The sequence below is a fragment of the Geotrypetes seraphini genome, chromosome 3, assembly GCF_902459505.1.
Source record: "Geotrypetes seraphini chromosome 3, aGeoSer1.1, whole genome shotgun sequence".
Classification (NCBI taxonomy): Eukaryota; Metazoa; Chordata; class Amphibia; order Gymnophiona; family Dermophiidae; genus Geotrypetes; species Geotrypetes seraphini.
The window spans coordinates 81,676,345-81,697,433 of NC_047086.1; positions in this window are offsets into that span (position 1 = coordinate 81,676,345).

Genomic DNA, 21,089 nt, shown 5'->3' on the forward strand with positions numbered 1-21,089 from the left:
GCTTCTATGGCTTGGAGCCTTTCCTCCCAATCTTGGGTTTAAACTTCCTTTTTATTGTAGTGCAACTTGACTACTGCATTTTCACGATTTAAGCAGCACTTTAGTCCAGCACCTTTGCTATTCCCCAGCACACTTAGGGCTTTAACGCGCGGAATAGCGCACGCTACATTGCTGCATGCGCTAGACCTTAACGCCAGCATTGAGCCGGCGTTAGTTCTAGAAGCGTAGTGTGCAGTAATTTCCTGCATGCGCTAAAAACACTAGCGCACCTTAGTAAAAGGAGCCCTTAGATTTCCATAGGAGCAATCTCCATATCATTTTCAGTACAGTCCATAAGCTCATTTTCAGATTCTATTCCTACTTCAGCCTCCCCTGGTTCATCCTGATACATTAACTCAGGGTAAGTAACTTCAGGTTCACTAAGGCACCTCAGTGGCTTAATCCCTCTGTCCTTATTTCTGAGCTGAGTCCAGCATAGCCTGGGTTGTGGCTACTTCTCATTGGAGGTCCTGCTGGAAACTGCTGCTATGGCTCCTCTTGCTGCTGCCTCTACTGCCCTCTTGCTTGCACTGCTGTGATACTTATGATTGGTTCCAGGTGATTGCCTGCCTCCAATTGGTGTTGTGCTGAGAGATGTGTCTACCAGGCTAACCTTAGCTTTCTGCCTAGGATCTGTACTCATCTTTGGTTCAATATGTTCTTTATTTTTCCCTGCTGGCTCAAACCTTGTTGTTTTGCACTCTCTTCCTTTGGTGCCTTCTTAGAGCAAAATAAATAGGAATTGTCACCATTTGTTTTGTTTGTTGTTGTTTTATTTATTTATATTCCACAAAGCAACATACACAATAAAATTATATACAAGCATCTAAAAAAAAATATAGAAAATTTTACAATACATAACCAAATCATCAAGTCCTGCCAGAACTTAGGGCTTCTTTTATGAAGCCATTTAGCGTGGGCCACTGTGGTAACGGCCCCGAAGCCCATAGAGATTTAAAGGGCTTCGGGGCTGTTGCCGCGCGGCAATGTAAAAGAGGGGGTTAGTTATTACATACTATTTTCCATGCTAAACACCAATGAAACCAACCACAGCATGAATCTAGAAGAAAAATACAGACTCGGTCACCATACTTCACGCTTTCCTTCCTGTCAAATGTCTGGGCTTGGCAATAGGTAGAATACAGTCAGCATTTGGCATTTCTGAGTCTAACACAGGGTTCACGGGAGCTTCCGTGTGACAGTATATTCTCTATTTTACTGGATAAAGAAGTACATTTGATGACCTTTGCATTCTTCCTATTTAATAGAAACTTGTGAACTTATTCCCTTATGCACTGAGTAAAATGATTAAATTACTCTTGCAATTTTATGTGCCTTCACCTTGTTTTTAAGCATGATTTGATATCTTCATTCCATATAGCGAACATTTTAAAATTCCAATTTTAGTCTACCCACAAACCATGGTATAAAGCTATCTCTAGTTCAGGAAGCAGGTGAAAACTTGGCTTTTCTCTCAAACTTTTGATGGAAGAAGCAACTATCTAGCAAGTCACACAAAGTATTAAAACCAGCAGTGAATACTGTAGCAGAACTTGCACAATCTACTGCTAGCTCTGATCCCTTCCTCACATCTTTTCTGATTTCATGTGTAGTTTTTCCTTTAAGTTAGTCTCCCTTACTTTTATATGACTTATATTATTCTATCTTATCTGTCCATGGTGCTCATTTTCAAAGCTTCATTTTCTCAAAATGGCCCCAAGAAACAATCCATCTGCTGAAAATATCCAAAAGGCAGAATTCGGACTTCTTCCTTTGAGGTTTGTCCAGATAGCAAGGGGATGTGTTGGAGGTGTATTTTGGGTGCGACTAGGGTCTTCCCAAAATTAGGACAGTTTTTAGCAATAATAGAATTGGAAGAAATGCCTAAGGCAAAAAAAAAAAAAGGAGGATATTTTTTATCTAGACCTGTTTCAAAGACATACAGACTAGAGTACAAAAATGTGCCCTGATTGAGTAGCTGACCACTAAAGAGATAAAGCATGACCCCTTCAACTCACAATTAGTTACTGACCCTCCCTTTCAACCCCCCTAAGAATTGAAAACAATAGTGGATACCAGGTTCTATGACACCTGCGAACAGCAAGCCAGAGTTAAGAGTAGCTTAGTGGTCAGTGCATTTGACTTTGAACAACAGGACCCAGGGCATTTTTATTTCTTAACAAATATTTGAGCCCTCCTTGAATATAGAAATACATATTCTACCTGCATGACTAGTGTAGTGGTGGACCTTTAGGTTCAGTAGATTTTTATCACAATAACATGAAAACGAATTAAGATGAAACCAGTGCCTGGGTCCCGTTGTTTAAAGTCCACTATACTGACCACTAGGCTGCCCCTTTGCTCTGCAAGGACATTTATGTACAGAAATAAGTAAATAGGGTAGTAAATGTTTTTGACAAGACCAATCAAAGAAAATGAAAAATGTTTACCTAGAACTGGCTGCTAATGACCTCACTCTGTACCACTAGATATATAAGAACATAAGAACATAAGCAGTGCCTCTGCCGGTCAGACCATAGGTCCATCCTGCCCAGCAGTCCGCTCCCGCGGTGGCCCAAACAGGTCACGACCTGTCTGAATCACTAGAAGGGGCTCCCTTGCCACCTTGGTATCTTGTTTAAGTCCTGCCTTCCTATCGAAGTTCTAGCCCTCCAGTCTTGCACATGCACGACCTGGTTGGTTTATACTCATTACCTGGTTAACATTCTATACTTGTGTTACATCCCAGCTCCTCCCTCAGTATCCCACGATCCCTTTATCCGTCAGGAATCTGTCCAATCCCTGTTTGAATCCTTGGACCGTACTCTGCTTGATCACTTCCTCTGGTAGTGCATTCCAAGTGTCCACGACCCTCTGGGTGAAAAAAAACTTCCTTGCATTTGTTTTGAACCTATCTCCCTTCAGTTTCTCAGAATGCCCCCTTGTATTTGCTGTCCCCTTTAGTCTGAAGAATCTGTCCCTATCCACCCTCTCTATGCCCCTCATGATCTTGAAGGTCTCTATCATATCTCCCCTGAGCCTCCTTTTCTCCAGAGAGAAGAGCCCCAGCCTTTCCAGCCTCTCGGCGTATGAGCAGTGTTCCAGCCCTCTTACCATTCTCGTTGCTCTCCTTTGGACTCTCTCAAGTACCGCCATGTCCTTCTTGAGGTGTGGCGACCAATACTGAACGCAGTATTCCAGATGCGGACGCACCATCGCTCGATACAATGGCATGATGACTTCCCGTGTTCTGGTTGTTATGCCCTTCTTTATGATGCCCAGCATCCTGTTGGCTTTTTTCGAGGCTGCTGCGCACTGTGCAGATGGCTTCAGTGATGCATCCACCAACACACCCAAGTCTCTCTCGAGTCTGCTGTCTCCCAACAATATCCCCCCCAATTTGTAGCTGAACAACGGGTTCTTTTTCCCTATATGCATGACCTTGCATTTGTCCACGTTGAAGCGCATTTGCCATTTGTTTGCCCAGTCTTCCAGCTTGTCCAGGTCCCTTTGTAGGTCCTCACACTCCTCCCTGGTCCTAACTCTGCCGCACAGTTTGGTATCGTCTGCGAATTTTATAACCTCACACTTTGCCTCCTTTTCCAGGTCATTTATGAATATGTTAAAAAGCAACGGCCCCAGCACCGATCCCTGTGGCACACCGCTCGTGACTCCCCGCCAGTCAGAAAATTGACCATTTACTCCAACCCTCTGCAGTCTACCCGACAACCAATGCTTGATCCATCTGTGCACATCCCCTCCCACCCCATGGTTCCACAGCTTCTTAAGTAGCCTTTCATGTGGCACCTTGTCGAAAGCCTTCTGAAAATCGAGGTAAATGATGTCTATGGGCTCCCCATTGTCCACCCGACTGCTTATTCCCTCAAAGAAGTACAGAAGGTTCGTTAGGCACGACCTTCCCTTGCAGAATCCATGCTGGCTTGTTCTCAGTAGGCCATTCCTCTCGATGTGCTCGCAAATGGCGTCCTTGATCATAGCTTCCACCATCTTCCCTATAATTGAAGTTAGGCTCACCGGCCTGTAGTTCCCGGGGTCACCCCTCGATCCCTTCTTGAAGATGGGTGTGACATTTGCCAATTTCCAGTCCTCTGGTACCTCACCAGTTTTCAAGGATAGGTTGCAAACATGCTGGATTGTGCCCGCTATTTCCTGTCTTAGTTCCTTCAGAACATAACAAAGGGGAAACCTCAAAACTCCAGGATGTCAATATATTTCATATTAACCATTCTTAGCAGAATCCAAGTATTATCACAGATATCAACCTGCAAAACAGAAACAGTGGAAAAAAACTCCCTGGCTTTAATACTACACTTTAAGGGAGAAAACTATTGCTCCCACACAAAAGCAGGCACAAGCAAAATTACAGTAAGTGCAAAGGACATTAGAGCCAACCAAAATTTAAAAGTCAAAAAGGTTCCACAAAAAAAAAAGAAAAAGAAAATAAACTTTGCACAGCAAATCAAAAAGAACGTATCTCAGTCAGCAAGTCAAAAAACAGACTTATTTCAATCCTGGTGTTCCTCCAGCATGGCAGCAGAACATGACTTCATCTCAGGGACAGTTCAAGAAACCAAATGGAGTAAACCTCAAAATTCAAAGAAAAACAGTGCTGGAATGAATGTACAGAGCTCACCAACATGAAAACCTCAACAACTTGTTTCTCATCAGGAGAGGAATTCTGCAAACAAGAGTAATGGCTCAAATCAGCCGCTCTAAGCTACATTTGTCAAAATTTAGATGATTCACCATGATGGCCTAGGATGAACTTGAAGGTAAATAAGCCATGTTTAACTACAGAATCCATACTTCCTACATGAACATTTCTCCAATCTAAACAGGAAGAATAGCATTATGGTTAGTGCAGTGGCCTAAGAACCAGTTGAACTGGGTTCAATTCTCACTGCAGCTTCTTAGACCCTGGAGAAGTCATTGAAACCCTCCATTACCCCAGTACAAAAAAACCCACCTTACATTGTGAAACCACTAGGAACAGAGAAAGTATCTGCATATACACCCAAATTCTATAAAAGAGTGCTAAAATTGCAAACACAATTGTGGTTGTGTTCCTAAATTGCGTGCACAATTTAATTGAACCAGCTAATTAGCACCAATAATTGGCTTCTTAACAAGCAATTGGTACTAAGAACATAAGATTTGCCGCTGCTGGGTCAGACCAGTGGTCCATCGTGCCCAGCAGTCTGCTCACGTGGCGGCCCTTAGGTCAAAGACCAGTGCCCTATTTGAGTCTAGCCTTACTTGCGTATGTCCTTGTCTTGAATCCCTGAAGGGTGCTTTCCCCTATAACAGCCTCCGGAAGAGCGTTCCATATTTCTACCACTCTCTGGGTGAAGAACATCCTTACGTTTGTTTGAAATCTTTTCCCTTCTAACTTTAGCGAGTGCATTTGCATGTTTTAAACATGAGTCAAAAAGGGGGATGCAAAAATAGGTGGTTCATGTGTGAATCCGGGGTGTTATTTTCAGTAACACACATAATTATAGAATATGGGCATCTGTGCCAAAATTTAGGTGCAGGCATTTGCACCATGTTTTCATTGGTGTAAATGTACGTGTTCAGTTGTAGATGCCAAATGTGTTATTCTATAAGCCTTGCTTAAAATTAGGCACAGTTTATAGAATTACACATTTTTGGGCACCATATTTAGAATTTAGCCCATAATGTGTACAGTGCTGCATACGTCTAGTAGCGCTATAGAAATAAAGTATTAGTAGAGATATATGTTCACAAAATCACCTGATAATGAGACATTATTCTTTTGGCACACTGAAGGGAAAATATTCTATACTATCATGCTAACTGGTTGATCTGGACAGAATAGTCTGGCTTTTATATCAGGCTAAAAAAAGAACATTCAAACAGAGTACAAGGTCAGGACCTTGTCTATAGAAGAAGCAACTCTTGGATAAGGGTTATGATATGAAAATTAGAAGGAGGGAGATCCACAGCACATGTGAGGAAATACTTCTTGGCTGAGAGATGAATACATGGTAGTAGCCAAGACTAAGGCAAAATTCAGACAAGCCAAGGATAGCTGTGGAGGAGTGAGGCCAAATGAATCAGAAGAGTTTATGGTATTACAACTTCAATCTTGTAATAAGTTTGCTATCCTACTACAATTCGATCTATCTGCGGCCTTTGATGTTGTCCACCATGATATCCTAATTACCAACTTTCTGAGATAGGTATTGATGCCACAGTCATAGACTGGTTCTCGAAATTTTTATGATCCCGCTCTTACACTGTTAACATGAATGGAACCATGTCTTCTTGGAGTCCACTATGTGGTGTTCCACAGGGATCACCTCTGTCCCCTATTCTTTTAAACATTTATATGTCTTCTTTGAAATTCTTCCATCTATCTCCCTTTGAAACTCTATTTACATATGCAGATGACATCCTTGTCCTTCTCGAGATAGATTTGAACCTCACTAACCTCACTGAAAATATAACAGCTTGCATAATGAAACTCCAATCCTGGGCCTTCTCTGTACAAATGAAGCTGAATGAGTCCAAAACAAAACTACTCTGGCTTGGCCCAAAATTAGATCAGTTACCCATGCTCATTCCACTACCTTCTGGTCCCACACTGCAGATCAAATTCTCAAGCAAAGTTTTGGGCATCATTATTGGCTCTAATGATCATCTCAACTCTGGCAAAAAAATGTTTTTTTAGTCTTCACATGTTGAGGAAAGTGAAATCCTGCTTCTGCCAACAACATTTTGCTGTCCTTGTACAATCAATCATTCTTTCCAGACTGGACTATTGTAATTCCATCTATCTAAGTCTAACCAATAAAAATCTTCAAAGACTTCAACGGATCCAGAACACTGCGGCTAGGTTGATCTTCGCAAAAAGCAAATTTGACTATGTTTCCCCACTTCTGTCAAAACTTCACTGGCTTCGTGATTTCTAGGATTCACTTTAAATGTACCTGCCTAATATTCAAGATCCTACATGGCATTCTTCCTCCCCTAAATCCACTATCTTGGAATTCTTCGAGACCTGACACTACCAGATCCACCCACAAACTCAAACTATCTTTCCCCTCGTTAAAAGAACATAACATAAGAACATAAGAAATGCCTTCACCGGATCAGACCGAGGCCATCTAGTCCGGAGATCCGCACACGCGGAGGCCCATTTAGGTGCTCCTTTTTGGAGACCCGGATTGCCCGTATCCCTCAATATGATCTGCAAGAAGGTGTGCATCCAACTTGCGTTTGAAACCCAGAACAGTATTTTCTGCCACCACCTCCTCCGGGAGAGCATTCCAAGCGCCCACCACTCTTTGTGTGAAACAGAACTTCCTGACATTTGTCCTGATCCTGCTGCCATTTAGTTTTAGGCTATGACCTCTTGTCCGCGTCACATCTGAAAATGTCAGTAATGCTGCTTCCTGGTCAATTTGATCAAATCCCTTTAATATTTTAAAAGTCTCTATTAGATCCCCACACAGTCTTCTCTTTTCGAGGGTGAACAGTCCCAGTTTTCCAGGCGTTCCATGTAGCAAAAATTAGGGAAATCCCTTTTCTTCAAATTCACTGAGATTTGGTATAACCTCCCTGCCCCGCTGCTGAACCTAGGCTCATTCCAATTATTCTGAAAGCATCTGAAAACCTGGCTTTTCTCCAAAATGTAAAGCTATCTATTTAAGATGTAAAGCTAGCTATCCTCTTCATAACCTCTAATTTCTTATTATGTCCTTCCCTCATTTATTGAATTTACCTGTAAATCGTGCCAAGCTCTATCTTTATGGAGATGATGCGGTATACAAACTTAAGGTTTAGTTTAGTTTATTACACTAGATCAGGATGACTTGGAAGACTCCTTGGGCTGAGCAGGCCTTATCTGACAACTTCTAAGGAACAACATCTCAACTCCTCCAAAAGGATTGTCACAAGCCTGGTTTTCAGAATATCCACATTGAATAACTATATTTGTGTACAGTTAGTTCAAAAATAGAGCAATGGTATGGGATGACATTTACAGTAGGGGATTCAGTAAATGAACCAAACAAGAGTGGCGTGGTATCCTCAACACAGCACCACTCAATCCAAATAAAACTAGAGGTTTAGCAGCCCAAACACAGCACTACCTACTCAGGAGCCCCAATAAAAGAGTTTATGGCACCCCCCTCCAAGAGACAAGAGAGGCCGAGTAGTCGCAACAAAACACACCCATCCCCACAAAACAACACCTGTATTCCCTACCAATCTGTTTTCCCTCTGCATACTATATCAAAATGCTTCATTCTCTCTCACCACTTAAGATTCCTCCCCTCCACCCTCATCCTGATGTCTTCTTACTTCCTCTTTATCTTTTCCCATCATTTTCCCCTCTCTTCCCCTACTGTTGTCTTCCTTATCCTGACCCATTCCATGCTCCCATCTCTGCCAGCATCCCTTAGCCCTTACCTTCTTGTACCCTGAACTTCCCTCACTCTGCCCACCCGTCCTTCCCTTTTTTCTCCTCCTTTTACCCCTCTCCTCTTTCCTTCCTGCACTCCATTCACTTCTCAAGTCCCCTCTAGCTGCTCCATATTCTTTCCTCTGTATTCCACCTATTCCTGTCTCCCATAATCCCCTCTTCTCCTGCTTTTGTCCCATATTCCTTCTCATCATTCCAATACTTAACGCCATTCCACACTCACTGTACCAGTTCCTTCTCTCTTTTCCTTCCTGCTCCCTAACTCCACTAGCTGTGACCGGGCCAAAAAAAGGTTTTGGACTTAAGGAGAGACCCCTTCTCCTTCCCAAACATTTTATATGGGGTACAAATGGCAGCAGGACTGAATACTTTGAAGGCCTCAACTATGCAAGAAAACAGATCTGTTTGAAGGCATGAAGGACTGAAGGTATGAACCCCTGTACTATGTTAATATCACGCTATATTTTAGGTCATGGAATCATGCATTTCAATTGCCACTTCTGTTACAGAGAGCTAGGTAAACTGGCAGACATCTATGAAAATATTTTTTTCAGAAGCATAGTAATTATATGTAATGTGACCTACAAAGCACGGGAGGTGAGGAAAGATAGATTTGCTTTTTAATTCACTGAATGATAGAACACTGAGTTCCAGATGAACTGGCTGCAGTGAGCAGCTTTCTTCAGCTTTGAGGGAGCACATTATTGCTTGCTGTCTTTTAGAAGTATGCTCACACAGTGTGCTATTCATTAGTATTCTGATTGTCAAGAGGAGCTCAGTGGTTGTCCCAGGCTGTTTGATTAAAAATTAAACAGAGCTAATTTTTTTCCCCTGTTATCAGACTGCTGAATGTTTTCTTCTTGAGCATTTAACAAATGTATTCAGGCTAGATCAGATATTTGGTCAGAACATAAAAAGATTATTTACAACTATCCATTTGGGGCATCATTTGGCAAAAAAAATAGCCAGTCTAAATTACAACTGTGAGGTTACACCTTTATCACAAGCATAGCCCTGTAGTTGATTATTTTCAGCTGATTCAGGACGCTGCCTTAGGGAGAAGGAAAGAATGGATGAGATCCTGACCAGAATGTTAGAACCACAAAGCTATTTTCCAGCCTACATCTAACAAAGTAGCACACAAGGGGATTCTGGTGGCTGCTTCTTCTCCTCTTTCTTTTCTCCTACATTAACCTCTAATTATTAAGAGGATTGGCCTTGTTTGCTCTAGTAAAGATCCTATTATGGCAGAAATTAGGGCTGTTCACTTCACTCCTGCTTCTAGATATCTGTTTACTAATCCACCCACCGGTCTCAAGAGATCATTCATTTCAATGATTCCAAACAATGCCATAAAATGTAGGCATTTTTGGTAAGTTTTTTTTTTTTAATTAGAAAAATCATAAAAGCAATTCAGCAATAAAATGAATGCATTTTACAAGGCTTTTACACAAGATGAGCCCTTGGCTTAGGACTTCACAGTTGTCAAACTCTAATTGAGAAAGAATTTGGATTGTCAGTAAAAATCTACCAGTGCTCTTTTTTTTTTAAGATCTAATGCCTAAGGTCTTATATCTTTTCTCTGTGGACGGATTGCATCTATTTTGCAGTTTTACCACTGAAGCCTTACCCTACCTGAATGACACTTAGACAGGCTGGTATTTTTAACACAAAAAAATTATTGTTAGTGGTTTTTGCATACAAAATTAGATTTAGGACTTCCAATTAGCATTCCATGTGAGTATGGTATGTGTATAAGTGTTTGAGAAAGAGGATGACTGAGATGGGAAAGGGAGGATCCTGCCAGACATTTAATCTGTATCTGTAAATAAAATTTATACCTTGGCATTTAATAACCTTGACTGCCTAAAGAACTCATTGGATAGAAGCAGCCCTCTCAAAAGAGTGTAATAAAGGCGTAGTAGAGCAGTGAGGATGTGATGATAATGGCATATAAATAAGGAAACGGGAAGAAGTGAAGAAACACACACAATTACATATGCACCTACACAATTATAGTTCTGTTATACTGTTGATGGGTCTGTAGAGCTCCACTGATCTTGCATAAATAGAGGTGAATTGATTACCATGACTTTTGAGATTCATGAACTGACTAGCATGTTTAACTGTTTATTTCAAGCATACACTTAAAAATAATAAAAGCACAACACAGCTTCATTTGAAACCTCAAAACTGCCATTTCCTCAGGTGCCAGTAGCTTTAATATGTTGCTGATTAAAGAAGTGAGGAGAAAGCTGCCCACAGGGATCATCTCTATGGGAGGATCCAGAGGAAGAGCAGAGAAGAGAACTTCTAGTCCAAAGATTTCAAACCACAGCTTATTCTGTATTTTGACTTTTGCATTGCCTTTGTTTTAATGACTGTAAATACTTATTTTATGTTTGATGTTTGTTAGTGCTTAATATACTGCCTTTAATGCCAAGCAGATCAAAGAAACAAGGAATAGCAGAAAAGGAACTTGATCAAATTAACAGGGCAGAAAGAAGAAAGATAGTGGCACAGCATATAGTTGAAGGAATGAGTACAAGGCAAAACTTTTCTGTTCCTTTTGCCTTTTTCCCAAATTATGGACATTTAATTGGTTGCTTTCACACATTCACTTTTAATGTACATAAAAATATTTATTAAACTTTTTAATGCACACTAATTATCTTAACACATGCTAATTCGTAATTTAGAATGCATTAAATCAATTTAATGCACAAACTTTTTAAGGCATACTAACAACCTAAATACATACTAACAAATACACATAGACCACATAATCTGGTGCAAAAAGCCACTTAATAACTGTGATCATAATCTGATCAAATTTAATGTAATACCTGAATTAAGTACATGCAGGAAATCCAATACAATAGCATTTAACTTTCAAAAGGATGGCAAATGGTAAAAAAAATCCGAATGGCAAATGGTAAAAAAATCCAAAAACAAAAACTTAGGGCTCCTTTTACAAAGCCGCGCTAGGGCCTTAACGCGTGGAATAGCGCAAGCTAACTTGCCACATGAGCTAGCTGCTACCGCCTCCTTTTGAATAGGCAGTAGATTTCCAACTAGCCCGCGCTATAGCGCACACTAATCCGGTGCGTGCAATAAAACCGCTAGCGCGGCTTTGTAAAAGGAGCCCTTAGAGGAGCAGCTAAAAAGGTAAAAAATTTACATCAGTTGTGGCTGTTGTTCAAAAGTACGATCCTGGAAGCCCAGACAAGATATATTCCATGTATTTAAAAATGGGCAGAAGGTCATTCTGGTCCCAAATATGGTCTATCATTTGTGCTATCTCAAACTGTACTGCTGATTTATCATTTGATATTATTATTATGCGTTCATACTTTGTTAACAGCTCATATGAGCCAAAACTGATAGATATTATGAAATCCGTTGGATTACAACAAGTGCTGCAGTTCTGGAAATCCGCATCTTCATTAAACTTTCCTTTTTGGTGGAATTCTTTATGCATGTTTAAAAAGATTTGAGTAACATGCTGCAGACAAATTGCAATCTCGTTCCTTCTCTCACTCCAGAAATATTTGGAAACCCATTGACTCTTTCTTACAAAAGATACAACTGTCTTAATCCCTTATAGCCTATTGTTATTCTTCCTGATATGGTGATAGGATGTTCTTAACTTTCGTGAACTATATGTTACCGGAAATTTGTTTTCTGTTATTCTTCAATAAAAAAATTGAACTTAAAAAAAAAAGAGAGATGAAAGAGGTTATTAAAAGTTAGAACAGAGTTTCTTAACCTGGGGACCATGGACCCCTAGGGAGACCATGGATGGGTTTCAGGGTATTAAAAATTAACATTTATATTCACTATATTGCCCGGTACTGTTGATTTTTCTCACAGCTAACGAGAGTACTGTAGATGTAGTTGTAGTAATGGTAGTAGAAAACGTAATGGTAGTAGATCTGTTTTAATCTACACAAAAGGATTGTATTTCATAATTATGAGTGGCCATTACTTTTTGCATAAAAAATGAGGTTTTTTTAATTGTTTACTTTAAAGTTTAAATACTTCATATCTGTATAAGACAATCAAATCTCAATAAATAAAGTACATTATATTCACTGCATGCAAAGTTGTGTTTATGTAAATATTTCTGGGAAGGGGGTCCGTAGCTTTCATCAGATTCTTAAAGGGGTCAGTGACTCAAGAAAGGTTAAGAATTAGATATTGACACGGTGGTTGTTACCTGCGGCTAGCTGCGAGTAGCCGTTGGTAACCCGCTGAAACGGGGAAGAAAAAATAGTGGTCTCTGCGAGGACGGGGACAAGGCCATTCACTGCCCGTGGAGCGGTGAATGGACTTGTCTCCGCAGTGAGGCAATCAAGGATCGCGCGATCCCCACCCAACCGATCGCAGCGTTCCGCCATCTCTCTCCCTCCACCTCACCTTAGATGTGGAGTTTTCCAGCTTCTTTTTCGCCCAGCCGCAAGTGTTCAAATAGCCGCACACGCGTGGCTGCTCGAGTTGATCAATCTTCTCCTCTCCTGCAACTTCCTGTTTCCGGTTGCATCAGAGGAGAATATTGAACAAATGAGCAGCCGCGCGTGCGTGGCTTTTTGAACGTGTGCGGCTGGGCGAAAAAGAAAGCCGGCATACTCTACATCTAAGGTGAGGTGGAAGACTTGAGGCGGTCCAGAGGAGAGCGACGAAAATGATAGGAGGCTTGTGCCAGAAGACGTATGAGGAGAGACTGGAAGCCATGAATATGTATACCCTAGAGGAAAGGAGAGACAGGGGAGATATGATTCAGACGTTCAAATACTTGAAGGGTATTAACGTAGAACAAAATCTTTTTCAGAGAAAGGAAAATGGTAAAACCAGAGGACATAATTTGAGGTTGAGGGGTGGTAGATTCAAAGGCAATGTTGGGAAATTCTACTTTACGGAGAGGGTGGTGGATGCCTGGAATGCAATCCCGAGAGAGGTGGTGGAGAGTAAAACTGTGACTGAGTTCAAAGAAGTGTGGGATGAACACAGAGGATCTAGAATCAGAAAATAAGATTAAATATTGAACTAAGGCCAGTACTGGGCAGACTTGCATGGTCTGTGTCTGTATGTGGCCATTTGGTGGAGGATGGGCTGGGGAGGGCTTCAATGGCTGGGAGGGTGTAGATGGGCTGGAGTAAGTCTTAACAGAGATTTCAGCAGTTGGAACCCAAGCACAGTACTGGGTACAGCTAAGAAGAAAAAATTAAAAAATTTAAATTGAATCAGGTTGGGCAGACTGGATGGACCATTTGGGTCTTTATCTGCCGTCATCTACTATGTTACTATGTTACTATGAGGGAGGGAGATGGCGGAACGCTGCAATCGGTCGGGTATCTGCTGTTTTTGTATCACTGCCTGCCTGCGCTCAGTTATAGAAATGCAAGTGAGCATAGCGGTGAGTTACAAAGTCATTCATTTGAAAAAATGGCTTCTTCAATAACTAATATGCATTGCAAACAATATTCTTAGAGCTTGCTTAATTAAAATGTACAAAAAGTCCCATGACCGTCTTTAATTTCAGATGTACAAATCCTGAGTAGAACAGAATGTAAACAGTAACATTTTTCAGGTATTATTTGCAGACACATGTCAATAATCCCTCTTGAAAGTGATGGTGACCACATATAAAAAGAATACTGGCAAGTTGGAGGTATTTTAATGGAGGGCCACTGTCATTTGATTTTTTGCAAATGAAGTTTGGATTTCCTGGTGCAGAAGTTGGTCAAACATAGTCCATGTTGGGACCCTACAGAAGATAAGTGGCCACATAGACATCCCAACTGGGTCAGACCAATGGACAATCTAGCCCAGTATCCTGTTTCCACAGTGACAAATCCAGGTCACAAGTACCTGGTAGAAACCCAAATAGTAACAACATTTCATGCTACCGATCCCAGGATAACCAGTAGCTTCCCCCTTGTCTATCTCAATAATAGACTATGGACATTTCCTCCAGGAACTTGTCCAAGTCTTTTTTAAACCCAGCTACGCAACCCACTGTTACCACATCCTCCAGCAATAAGTTCCAGAGCTTAACTATTCTTTTGGTGAAAATATATTTATCCCTATTTGTTTTAAAGGTATTTCCATGCAGTTTCATCAAGTGTCCTCTAGTCTTCATAATTTTTGAAAGAGCAAAAAAATTGATTCACTTTTACCCATTTTACACCACTCATGTTCCAGATCCTCCTGTTCCAGATTGTACTGCAGCATATGCAAGACTATGTGCTCAGGTGGGCATTTTTACTGTGCACAATTGACCTGATTTGAGCTATAGGTGAACATGGGGGACACGTCATTGCAAGGGATGACAAGTCAATTTATTTTATGTTCTGTTTTTACTACAGGGCAGAGGCATTGAAACAGATTCTTAGTGCAGTAGTAGTAGTGGCAGGACTCTCTTCTGTCTTCATGGTGTTTCGCAGTACTGAGGCTTATATGGATGCTGCGGGGACGGTGATGGGGCGGTGAACGGAATGGCTGTGACGGTGACGGGGTGATGAAGGGAACAGAAACATAGAACATGACGGCAGAAAAGGGCCACGGCCCATCTAGTCTGCCCACACTAATGGCCCACCCCCTAACTACCTCCATGAAGAGATCCCACATGCCAATCCCATCTTTTCTTAAAATCTGGCACGCTGCTTGCCTCAATTACCTGTTGTGGAAGATTATTCCAGCGATCAACCACCCTTTCGGTAAAGAAATATTTTCTGGTGTCGCCATGAAATTTCCCACCCCTGATTTTCAACGGATGCCCTCTTGTTGCCGTAGGTCCTTTAAGGAAAAAGAGATCCTCTTCCACCTCGATACGGCCTGTGACATATTTGAACATCTCGATCATGTCTCCCCTCTCTCCGCGTTCCTCGAGTGAGTATAGCTGCAACTTACCCAGTCGTTCCTCATACGGGACATCCTTGAGTCCTGAGACCATCCTGGTGGCCATTCGCTGAACCAACTCAACTCTCCGCACATCTTTTTGATAATGCGGCCTCCAGAATTGTACACAGTATTCCAGATGGGGTCTCACCATGGATCTGTACAATGGCATTATGACCTCAGGCTTACGGCTGACGAAACTTCTACGGATACAGCCCATGATTTGTCTAGCCCTGGATGAAGCTTTCTCCACTTGATTGGCAGTCTTCATGTCTTCGCTAATGATCATCCCCAAGTCACGTTCTGCTACAGTCCTTGCTAGGATCTCACCATTTAGGGTGTAAGTCCTGCATGGATTTTTGCCGCCAAGGTGCATGACCTTGCATTTTTTGACATTGAAACTTAGTTGCCAAGTCTTTGACCAATGCTTCAGCAGGAATAGGGCCTGCATCATACTGTCGGGCACTGTGCTTTCATCTGTTGTGCGGTTGCCTACCATGTTGCATAATTTGGCGTCATCGGCGAATAATGTAATTTTACCTCGAAGCCCCTCAGCCAAGTTTCTTACGAAGATGTTAAATAGGAATGGCGGTGACGGGGCGGTGAAGGGGATGGTGAGCCGGGGACGGGGCAGTGATGGGGACAGATTTTTTCCCCGTTTTTGAGCAAGAACATTCTTCAGATAATGGAAGAAGGAACCAACTTATGATAAAAGGAAATAGCATAGAGAATTGGAAGGTATATGCAAAGAATGGCAAGCAAAGAATGAAAAATTTGCTATGGAAGCAAAACACATACATCTACATTGGGCACTTTCATGGGGTACTTAAACTCACATTAGCCTCCTGAGTTCAGAACAGTTTATTTAATAAAAGCCAGGCTATCACCGGATAGTATAATATCAAGTTTCCCCATAGTACTTATTAAGCAACAAATTTTCAAAACAAAATTGTCTTTAGCTGTTTATAAAATACTTTGTAATTGATAAATCATCTTATGTTTATTAAAATATTTGATATCCCACAATTGCAAAAGGTCAAAGTGGCTTACAATAATAACAAAATAAACATTAAAAAGAAAGGAATGCCATTGATGATAGGAAAGAGGAGGGAAGCATTCAAACATCTAAGTCCGAATTAGGACTTCCAGAGTTGGATAACCAAAAATAGAGCCCATAATCGAAAAGACAACCAAGAATAAGAGGACATTTCAAAAATGAAGTAGATGAACGTCTGAAAGATCACCATCTAAAACCCATTCTACGGGACATCCAAGACTTTTGATTATACAGCCCTAAGATGTCTAAGGTAGACATCTTAAGAGTTTCAATTATATGATCCACAAGATGTCTAAATTAGAAAATGTCTTGGATGACATCAGAATGTTACCATGGAAGTAAGAGGCATAACACTGGAATTCGCACATCGCTCAAATAAAAGACACCAACTCACATATGAGAGAATACTGTGGTTATAGGCAGACACAAAACCATGCCTTGGGTTTTGGCCAGGTACTAGTATGGCTATTTCTTGGGTTTTGACCTGGATTGGCCACCGTGAGAACAGGCTACTGGGCATGACGGACCATCGGTCTGACCCAGTAAGGCTATTCTTATGTTCTTATGTACGATGGGAAAGAAGGAAACCTAATTACTTCCCATGGGAGATGGAAACTCTGGTAGAGCTGTGCCTCCATTACAGGTGGCACCTCTTTGAATATAATAAAAAAATATTTGAATATAATTAGCCAAGACCCCCACACTCTTTTGAGAGGGCTGCTTCTATCCAATGAATTCTTTAGGCAGTCAAGGTTATTAAATGCCAAGGTAGAAATTTTATTTACAGATATAGTCCCCCTGCACTGTCTTCCTAAAGGCCTGGTGCTTAATCAGGAGCACCCTCCAGAGGTGTCAGCCAGTGGCTTCCACTATTTAAGCCCTAGACAAAGGCAGCCTATGCTCATTAGGGCCTCAGTAGCTTTCAGGGGGCCCACATAACACCAGTGGCCTACTAATATAAGGGGCCTCAATGATATCAGCCCCCCGTTAGCCCCAAACCCTCTCTGCAAGCAAACTGCCACTATTTCTCTCAGGCTACGTATGGGGCATTGCACATTATGTCACAAGTAACAATCATGTATATGAAGCAAAGAAGGTTCATCACCTGACCCGTTTCCACCAACTTACAGCTTGCAGACACTTCTACATCAACCAGGACCTGGAATCCCTCAGGCATCACTATAGGTGGGTGCAAGGTGAGATGGCATTTCAGAGTTCAATGTAAGTACCCCACACACTAACCCTACAACATCCCTGGTTTCCATCATGTCCTAGATGTGATGTGCTCACCTCTTCTCTGTACCTGCTACCCTCAGGACCTCAAACAATGAGATAACATGGGAAGGACTGAGGAGAGAGGGAAGGCATTCTTAAAGATATATTCTCACAAACACTCATATATTGTTCATTGCCTCAGCTGGGGAAAAAACTTTTTACATCCTCTTCTAATCAAGAGATTTTCATATATAAGGGATACTTCAGATTTCATGTCTAAATTATCTCAAGTGGAAAGAGTATTTATGATATATTTCATAGTAACTCTATGTGGTGATTCTACAACTGAAAACTTGGCTCTTCTCTAACATGTAATTCTATTTTCCCCCTTACTCTTCCATTCTATATATAAGCTCATGTAAACCTTTTCCTTTCTCTTCTTATATTTTAAGTTCTTGTAAACCGTGCCGAGCTCCACTTCCGTGGAGAGGATGCGGTATATAAACTTTTAGTTTAGTATGTATCGTGAACTGGAAAACTCTGCAGAGGGAATAATTATTCCCCTATCTTTTATCATTAAGATGATTGAGATTGCGATGAAGAACAATTTTTTTCAAAATGGGGACCGTATATTTCAGCAGATATCCGGGGTGGCAATGGGAGCCACCATGTATGGCTCCCTCTATAGCCAATCTTTTCAAGAGCAATGGATCTATGACAATCAATATTCAGCAAGGTTTAAGTTCTGGGTGAGAATCATAGTTGATGTCTTTATGATCTGGACAGGATACAAGACCAGTTTGGATGAATTTTTGATTTGGTTAAACAGCAGCCATCAGAACATTCAATTTAGCATGATGGGTGATCTATCTATCTTTTTGGACCTATGGATTAAGAAATGTAATAATGTTTTTGAAACCCAAGTGTATCAGAAGATGACAGATCGAAATACAGTCTCAAAGTCCATGTGTACAAGAATATACTGTCTCAACTGAACTTTAATGGCTTTTCCCCGGTACTAATACATAAGGGAGGTCACCGTATAGATTTCATTGCTGCCATATCTGAAGGACTAAACTATTCCTTATTTGATCATGGCAGCTGGTAACCAGTCATTTGATCAGATCATCACCTCCTTACCTTTTACCTTAAGGTACCCAAAGTAAAAATGTCAGTAGCCAAAACAAGGGCATATAGGGAGACACAAAGTAAAATACCTGTGAAGTTCTGGGAAGAAATCATGTTCCACCTAGATCCAGTGGTTGACGATGTAGACAAGACCATTATCTCCTGGCAACAACTTACCACAGCTGTTCTTCACAAGATAGCTCCAATATTAATATTCCACATAGGAAAAAGCTGTCGCAGGGGTGGTTGCAAGTGAAGTGCCCCCCTGAGAAATCTGATCACATCTGGATGAGCCATAAGTGAATTAGAACCACTGTGCACCCTAAAAAAGTTAAGACCAACCACCTGTACCTTGAGGGAAGCCACTGTCAAGCTTTTTTCTAGACTGGCTTGCAATAAGGCTAAAGACCACCGAAATGGGAGCACACAGTGCGTCCACCTGGTCTCTGGCACACTACTGCTAGAAAGCCTTCCAAGCTTTGGCATAAGCCGCCATAGTAGAGGGCTTTTCGGACCTCAAAAGAGTGACAATGACTATATCAGAGTAGCCCCTTTGAATCAAGGCCTTGTGCTCAAGAGACATGCCATAAGACCAAAGCACTGGGGGGATTTCCATAGAAACTGGTCCCAGACTGAGTAGAGAATGACACAGTGAATGTTTCCCATGGATAACCCACAGGAATGAGAGAAAAAAATGGACTGGTTGCCGCGGGTAAGGGGACAAGGCTTTTCACTGCCCCGTGGAGCGATGAATGGCCTTGTCCCCCACAGTATAGGATCTGCCGCGAGTCGCCTCCCTTCTCACCCCTCCTACCCCCCTCGCAATCTTGGGTCCAGCAACCCCCCTCCCTCCTATCATGGGTCCAACAGCCCCACCCTCCTTCGCACCCTCCCTCACTCCCAAACACAGGTGCGGTTCAAAACCGGCAAAAAATCAAACAAACCTGTGACTTCCCTAGGTCATCTCCTTTGCACCTCCTGGGGCAGGCCTACCAGCCTCTTAGAAGCCTCCTGCATGCAGGGTTGCTCCAGAACCTTCTTCCCACCGAGTCTCTCCTTCTCCGAAGTTGTTGGTGAAATGGGTGCACTCCATTGGGATTTTTCAAGCTAAGTGCTGTATTTTTGTTTAACTCTATACTGTTGAATGATCATTACAGTATCTTAAATGGAGGTTTTTGAACCATGATTAAATGGAGTTGGGATAATGCAGAGTGGTTTCCACTGGCACAGTCTGCTCCACTCAATAATAACATAAGAACATAAGCAGTGCCTCTGCTGGGTCAGACCAGAGGTCCATCCCGCCCAGCAGTCCGCTCATGCGGCGGCCCATCAGGTCCAAGACCTGCATAGCAATCCTCTATCAGTACCCTTCAATCCCCTTATCCTTCAGGAAATCATCCAATCCCTTCTTGAAACCCAGTAGCGTACTCTTGTCATAGCACACCCTCTGGAAGCACATTCCAGGTGGCCACCACCCTCTGGGAGAAGAAGAACTTCCTAGCATTGGTTCTGAATCTGTCCCCTCTTAACTTATCCGAATGCCCTCTCGTTCTTGTAGTTTTCAAAAGTTTGAAAAATCTGTCCTCTCCACTTTCTCCATGCCCTTCATGATCTTGTAAGTCTCTATCATGTCCCTTCTAAGCCTCCGCTTCTCCAGGGAAAAGAGGCCAAGTTTCTCCAATCTTTCGGCATACGATAGGTTTTCCAAACCCTTTATCAGTCACATCGCTCTCCTCTGAACCCTCTCGAATATCGCCATATCCTTCTTAAGGTATGGCGACCAAAATTGGAAGCAGTACTCCAGATGTGGGCGCACCATTGCCCGATATAGCGATAGGATAACTTCTGCCGTTCTGGTTTAATACCTTTCTTGATTATACCTAGCATTCTGTTCGCCTTCTTTGAGGCTGCTGCGCATTGTGCTGACGGCTTCATTGTTTTGTCCACCAGTACCCCTAAGTCTTTCTCAAGGTTACTTTCACCCATTACCAGCCCTCCATCTTGTAGCTGTACATCGGGTTTCTGTGTCCTAAAGGCAAGACTTTACATTTCTCTACATTAAACTTCATCTGCCATTTATTTGCCCACTCTCCCAGTTTGTTCAGGTCCCTTTGTAAATCTTCACAGTCCTCTTTATTCCTAACCCCACTAAAAAGTTTGTGTCGTCTGCAAATTTTATAACTTCGCACTTCAGCCCTGTTTCTATGTCATTTATGAATACATTGAACAGAAGCACTCCAAGTACTGACTCATGACCCCTCTCCAGTCTGAGTAGTGGCC